The sequence below is a fragment of the Mercurialis annua genome, linkage group LG6 (genome assembly GCF_937616625.2).
Source record: "Mercurialis annua linkage group LG6, ddMerAnnu1.2, whole genome shotgun sequence".
Taxonomy (NCBI): domain Eukaryota; kingdom Viridiplantae; phylum Streptophyta; class Magnoliopsida; order Malpighiales; family Euphorbiaceae; genus Mercurialis; species Mercurialis annua.
Genome location: NC_065575.1, coordinates 16255001 through 16262500, shown reverse-complemented (window position 1 = coordinate 16262500; position 7500 = coordinate 16255001). Strand labels below are relative to the sequence as shown.

At 35.7% G+C, this 7500-nt stretch overlaps 2 long non-coding RNA genes across 3 annotated transcripts in view; both read left to right on the top strand.

Moving 5' to 3' along the window:
- LOC126688064 (uncharacterized) overlaps positions 1-809 on the top strand; it is a 3354-nt gene extending 2545 nt beyond the window's left edge. For both annotated transcript variants that reach the window (XR_007644184.2, XR_008790911.1), the window contains one exon: positions 156-809. This is a non-coding gene — a long non-coding RNA (uncharacterized LOC126688064). The remainder of the gene's footprint in view (positions 1-155) is intronic.
- A 4647-nt stretch (positions 810-5456) lies between these two features.
- Positions 5457-7500, top strand: part of LOC130015656 (uncharacterized) — a 3015-nt gene continuing 971 nt past the window's right edge. The window contains exons 1-2 of the long non-coding RNA XR_008790974.1: positions 5457-5754; positions 7345-7419. This is a non-coding gene — a long non-coding RNA (uncharacterized LOC130015656). The remainder of the gene's footprint in view (positions 5755-7344; positions 7420-7500) is intronic.

Below are 7500 nucleotides of genomic sequence, written 5' to 3'. Positions count from 1 at the left end.
ATGAGTAGGATACAGATAGGAAATAATATGAATTTAAGATTAGGGTTTCATCGGATCAAATATTGTTGTTTGTTTTAATATATGTTTATGCAATTTATATTTATAATATCTTAAGTAAATGCGAACTCACTCAGCGTTGTCTGACCCCCCAATAGTGTTATGTTTCAGGTGTATAATATCGAATGTAACGGACTTCTATCCTTGTTCCAGAAGTCCGCGTGTACAGAAAGAAGGAACCAATCAGTAGTGCTGCAGTAGTCGAGTCCTAGAGTGTAATTATGTTTTTTCAAACGGTTTTAAATATTTTGTTTATACTCTGATATGTATAAAGGCTTTAGACTGCGCTTTAAAACCGTTTATATATATATGAGAAACAGGGCATTGCTTGATATGAGATATCGCTTTGTAAGACCCTGATTTCTAAAGATTGTTTTGTATCGTTTAAAGAAGTTTTATAAAAATGTTTTGAGAATGTTTCGCGAAAAATTTATAGTGATTTTTAGGCTTGCTACGGGTTTCGGAGCTACCACTCCCATTCCCTAGCGCCGGTCGCGGCCCTCAATTTTGGGTCGTGACAAAGGTGGTATCAGAGCAAAGGATGGGAGGTTCGGCTGGTGAGCGGGGCTCCCGGGACCGTTCCGATTCTAGGGAACTCTCACTCATGATCTGTGACGAAGTGAGGCTCTCCGCCCTAGAGCGTATGGTAATGCGTGCTCTGATAGGTACATATGGATGTCACCCTATGGGATAGGACGGAGTCCATATCGGTTACGACCGCACCTGAAAAAAAGGTGGTATCAGAGCAATGGTTAGATTCATAGGCCATTGCTTATATGTGATCGTCTGTACCTAGGTTTGACATTGTCACTAGGTTAAGCTATGAACTACTGCAGCTATAGGACTCGAGTCATGTCATTGATAGGTCCTCGTTTGTTTCAAAACTTCTAACTCTCCTCGATAAGACAAGAGTCCATATGATCGATTGCTTTGTGAAACGTTGTTTGTTCTATATGGATTATGTATATGCGATAAGGATGCGTGTTTCATTATTAGAATATAGTATGCATACGCAATGTGCATACGGAGAAGGACATGTGAGACATGGCCTCTCACAAGCATGTCTGGGCAAGACGAGGCTCAGCGACACGCTATGTCAACGGAGAGAATGTAACTCCCGTATACCAGAAATAGCCCGAAGCGAATCAGAGATCGCCGATCAGGAATAGTGCTTTGAGAACGGGACGAATATAGTTAAGCACCCTCAAGTACGATGCGTATGCTTTGTGCTATCATATTTCTTAGTAGCTATGGTTTGGCCAATACGGCAAGCCATTATGGTATAAACATATCGTATTAGACATAGATCGTTATCGAATAGACGATGCACTAGGGAGAATGAGAACCTAGGTGCATAACCTAAGATATTCCTTTAGGAAGGGAACAAAACGTAGAGAACATACATTGAACACACATCGAACATATATTGAAAGAGTTCGACATACTCTACAAAATGTCAAATATGCACAAATAACTTGAGCTATGCCCTGAACATAGCTTGATAGTATGTGATAGAAAGATAGAGAACGAGAATAAAATACACCAATAAGACTTATAAAAAGCCATATAAAGAAAAGTTAAAATGTCACAGAAGTTCCGGTCTGAGTTGACTTATGGTGTTTACAAAAGAAATAAAGCTTTGAGATTTTTTTTTTTTTTTTGAAAGTATAATTGTGCGCAGACCCAACATGTAGTGTGCCATAGGAAGCATGAAAGACATGATTGAAAACACATTGCAGTATCAGCATATATGTATAAATGTTTCGATATAAAACCATAATTTTACTCTGCATCATGCATTCGCTGATACGAGCAATTCAAAGAATTTTAAATAGCAACTCTTTAGTGATGAGAGGTGTCATCACTCTGATGCACAATTATACTAAAAGTTTTGAAACTATATGATTGAAATTGTATTTGATTTGAAAAGAAATTGTTTTGAAAGCCCTGCAGGCAAAGTCAAATTGATTTGAAACGTAAGAAAACCAGATGGAATTTCCTGTGACACCAATATATAAACTTTAACAAAGTGCAATAACAAATATAAAAGATTGTATAGAGATAGTTTAATGGTGAACATAGCCCACACCTCATAGGTAGAACCTTTGAGGGTAAGAATTGTATAAGGCAATTAAGTCACCTCGAGAGTAAGAGGTGCAACGACGATCAAGAGGAACGGCATCTAGGTGTATGATCGAAAACATCGACACCAAGAGATAGGATTGATATAGATAACGGACACGATGATGTGAAGTCGTGATATGCGAATACATAAGCCCTAAGGAGAACAAGAATATAGATCGACGACGCTTAAAGAAGCGAACAAGTAAATGATCGATAAGGCTAATAAGCCATATAGACATCAAGGGATGTAATGAAATATGAAGGAAAGACTCAACAATGGGTTGAGCTATAACACGAAGGTGTTATTGGACAAACTAAAACAAGAGACAATAAAGAAGGACACCTATAAGAGGTATTTATGTATAAGGAAGTATAAAAAAAAAATTAAAAATGGACGAAAGAATAGGAAGAGATCGATTAACATGATCGACACAGATATGGCTTAAACAACCTACGTATATGGTGCGACACTCGATAAAGGTAATCGAGGGATGGAATTAAAGACGTTATATAGAAAGTAACAAGAAGATAAAAGGAATTGACTTCTATGTAATCATAGAGACATGGTGTCAAGAAGGATAGAGCTGATCTAAGTATAGGATCAACCTTACTAGTAGATGAGATGTCGGTAGGAAGATGAGAACTAGATATGCACAAGACCAAGGGTACAACCTGTCGATGAACACGAAAGAGTAACCTCCAACTCTTATAGATAGTAGAGGTGGGAGATATTAAAGCAAGAAGTACACGATGATCGCAAAACGTATTAGACGATCGCGAGGTACAATAAGACAAATATAAGAACTTCACCGGACGATGGTAAAGGAGTTACCAGTCCTATATTCACTAAGATTAAAGGATCCAAAGGTAATATGTACAATAGAATAAGGTGTATAAAAAGGATCGGGAAGCAACATGTGCATTAAGACGAGAAGTATAAAGTGATCAAGAAATATAGTAGAGGAAAGGTAAGGATTTCATTGGACATTGTTAAAGGATATTACCAGTCTGATATAGACAGTCAAAATGAAGGATCGAGAGCTAAGATATGCCGTGGATAAGGACTCGATACATATCGAGTAATGCCAGACAGGCATTGCACTTCATGAGATTCATAAAGCTATGAAGTATATGATTAGTGGTAAAGGAAAAGAAATTCCTAACTATCATAAGACAGGAATAAGACTGTTGGAAAAAAGGGTCGTATAAATCTAACTATAAAGACAATAGTTAGTAAATGAGAAGAAGAAAAAAAAATTCAGAGTGTCGCAGTGAAAGCAAAAGAGGAAAGTAAACATATACATGATTGAAAACGAAGGAGGAAGGAGACGTCAAGAAAGATAACGTTGGATGTCAATAAGCTAGAAAGTCCATGAGAAGTGGGAATGGAATAAAGATTCATTAAGGAATAGTACAACTTAATGAACAAGAGCTAGGACTAAAGTTAAGGCCTTGAAGAACAAGCAACAGAGAATCGATAGTGTTATTATGGAATGATAGTTCATAATAAATATTGAGAGAAGCAAAGAACTAAAGGATATAAGACAAGAAAAGACTCTAATTCGGGATAAGGAATATGCATTAAGTAACAACACATCACAAAATAAGAAATCTAAGGAAGAATGGGCTTTGAGATAAGGTGAAGGATTAACCTTATACTCAACAACAAAAGGAAAGTATAGGTGAACACTTAAGGGGATTAAGAAAATATCGAACGAAGTTCGACTTCAAACGAAAAATGTAGACAGAATGATAAGGTATAAGAAAACTAAATGTATTTCAAGAAAGGATTGATTGGTTGCTTAGTTCATAGGCTCAAACTACAGCCTATACAAGTAATTAACTATAGCCCTAGGAGTGACTTCCGGGCCAATTTTCGAAGTTTTCGGGTTTTAATTTCAACCCGAAGTACAGAAGGAAATGGTAAAAGATATTGTGAACTACGCGAATACCAGTTTTGTTTAGTAAACAAACGCTTATGAATAAGCAATTAGGACAGTTAGGGTGAGCTAGAAGAGTAAATTTTGGACAAGTCTAAAGTAACTTGAAACCATAAATTAACCAATTTGATTGGTTAATTAATCAAATATAGTTTTGATTAATACCAAAAGTATTAAAAAGGAAAAGTTCAAAGTTGGTGTCCAGGATGACACTACCCTGATAATATTAAGGAAGCGAACAACGAATAAAGATTAACGAGTACCAACTTTAAGGAGTAAAAGAATGTGAGACTAATGGGACAGGAAGATTAATAAATGATGGCAATAAAGTCCTGATGTGATAACAATTGCTATTCTATCAATTGTTATTCCACCATTACGAGAATCGTATATGAAGCAGCTATGCGCAAACGAAGGAAGTTCACGAAGAGATTAGTCATCTCTTATACAACACGCATTAGGCATGAATGTGCTAGTAAGTATCATACTAAGAAATTATGAAAAGGGTAAACATCTTTAAAGAAGATTAGCAAACATTGTAAAGTGAATCAAAACCTTGATAACAAAGGTCGTTATTCAAGTGTAAACTATACAAAAGAAACGAGAACACCTATGAAGAGTGTAGTCGTTTTGGATAAGAATAAAAAGTTGAAATTAGACTTCTCTTCTGTGAATTCAACCACAGACAGAAGAAGTAAATAAAGAATTGTTGTACGAAAGAGTATTAGGAAGATCGTCGAGATTAATAAAACTAATATATCTTTTGATGAGACAGTTGGATCGGGTCAATATCAAAATAAGACACTCCTAAAAAGAATGTTTAGGAGTAAATTGTTGCGATTGTTGAACGGAGAATTAAGTGGCAACTTCATAAGAACATAGATGAGAGGTTTATATAAGGATTATGGACACAATAAGAACGAGTTTGTTATAAAGACGTAATCGTTATAAAGGGCGATACGAGGAGTAATAATGTGTGAAAAACATTAAAATGGATTAAGTAAGTGGCAAAGGTTTAAATTCGAGGACGAATTTATTATAAGGGGGGGTGAATGTAATAACCCGTAAAAAAATTAAGGAGTTAGATTGCGCCACGAAGCCTAAATTAATAAATTATGTCAAGTAGGCCGGAAATGAGATTCAAGTCAAGAAGTATGATGAGAATAAATGAATTGAATTGGTCGAGAAATAATAATTTAATTTGAAAATTATTATTTCGCTAGAAGCGGTTATTAGCGGGACTAATTAATAATTAAGGATAATTTAAAATACAAATAAGAATTTAGTCCCAAGCTAATAATTTATATCATATCGTCCATAAAATATTATTCGGAAGTGATTGTGAAAATGTTGATGAATTCCGAGGTCGTATTAAAAATTGACACGACATTAGTTGCGGAATTGGACTAAATTGTAAAGGAAAGTTGTTGAGTTAATTTGGTACTTTAGCCATTAAGTGTCCACCATATTATCCACTAGAATTATTATCTTCTTCATTTTATAATAAACATAAAGAAGCCTCCAAACCCTCTCCTAGAAGCTCCTATTGCCGAACACTCACCTCCACTCCCATCTTCACCAAATTCTCACCAAAACTCACAATTTTTGAAGGCAAATCATTCATTGATAAAAGGTAAACATACTAGCCCTTTCAATTCAAGCTTTAGTTGGTTTAAATTCAAGATTTATTGAATTGAAAATGGTTAGGTTTTATGGATAATTGATGTTTATGTTTAAGCTATAGAATTTGATGTTTGCCTTGTGATTTTGGTGAGTTTGAGAGTTGATTTTGTTGTGAAATTGAGCAAAGAAAGGGATGGAGTGATGGCTGACCTTAGGTGTATGTCGGAAAGGAATTCCGATGGCCGGAGATAGCTTCGGTGAGCAGCAATTTCTGCTCACCAAGAGCAGAAAATCTGCTCTCATGAGCAGAATTCTGCCGAAGCAGAATTCTGCCTAGAGAGCAGAGTTCGGCTCTGCTCTTATGAGCAGAGCTGAACCGCTCTTTTGAGGGCTGCCATCGCAGCCCTCGGCCGTCGGGGAAAGTGTGAAATTTACGCTCTTTGGTCCTCGTGCGTGCAACTTTTGGTTTGTGCAATTAGGCGTAAGTTTGACGGTTAAACGGCGATAGTTAGCAACGCTTTAATTCGATAGAAAAATGGATTGGTATTATAAGTTAAAGTGTAGGTAGTGTAATATGGGTTGACGGAATTAAGACGTATTAAGTATCGAAGTTTAAAGGAGAATAAAGTCTAAAAGAACGGATTAAAAACGAATTAGTTGTGGTTTGAACAAGTCAAAATCTGTTTTGATTGTTATAAAAGTATAATTAGGAGCGAACTTTGAAATCGAATTGCGGATTAACGAAATGCCGGAATGAGTCGATTTTGGTGTCGTTTTGTTCGTTACAGAATAAAGAACGAAGGTATAGGACAGCTGCTGCCAAAACAGTGGCCAGACAGCTGCAAAATTGGCTGCAAACAGCAGAACATAGGGCTGTTTTGCTGTCAATAAAACAGCCCGAGCTAGCAACTTCAAGGCTAGTTTCCGACATCTTCGGGTTTGATTTTGAGTCCGAGGTCTAAATGAAAGTTGTAGAGGACGTTTTGTACTATAGAAATGTCAAATTGTTTTTGGGTTAACCAGTTTACTTGCTCTGTTTCTAAGCCCGAAACAGCAGCTGTAATAAACTGTTTTCAGGCCAAAACTGTCAATTTTAAGGAAACAACTTCGGGATCAATTTCCGACAACTTAGGACGATAATTTCAGTTTAGAATCTAAACGAAAGTTGTAGACGGGATTGCGAACTATAAGGACGTCAAGTTTGTTTGGAGCCGGGCCGTTTTAAATAAACGTTTTAATAGCCAAAAATCAGCTAGTTAGCTAGTTTTGGGAAAACTAGTTTTAATTAAAGAAATGTAAAATCGTTAATTAATTAAGTTATAAATTGACGTTTTGAGCTAAGATTAATTATAAATTAGGGAAAAGTGACTTATTAAATTAATTATCAATTTAACTCGATAATTAATTTAATTTAGCTAAGTTGGATAGCTAATAAATAACATTTGGACTAATGTTATTTATTAAATGGGATTATAATTTTGAAACGCTATCAGTTTATTCCGAGGAAAAATAAATTGATTTAGTCGCTAAGTCTTCTATATCTAGAACACCTTTGGATTAGGATCTATTTTAATTACAATTTATTATCGTATTTTCGTAGACTCGGCGAGTCGACTACCAACGGAACACGGTACTTAAAGAACGTGATATGACCGTAGCTTTTGGATAGAAAACTGTGAGTTTTGCAATTTACTTTCGTATATTATTATTATAAGTTGTTAATTGTGTGGTAATTTATTAATTGCATTGCATATAC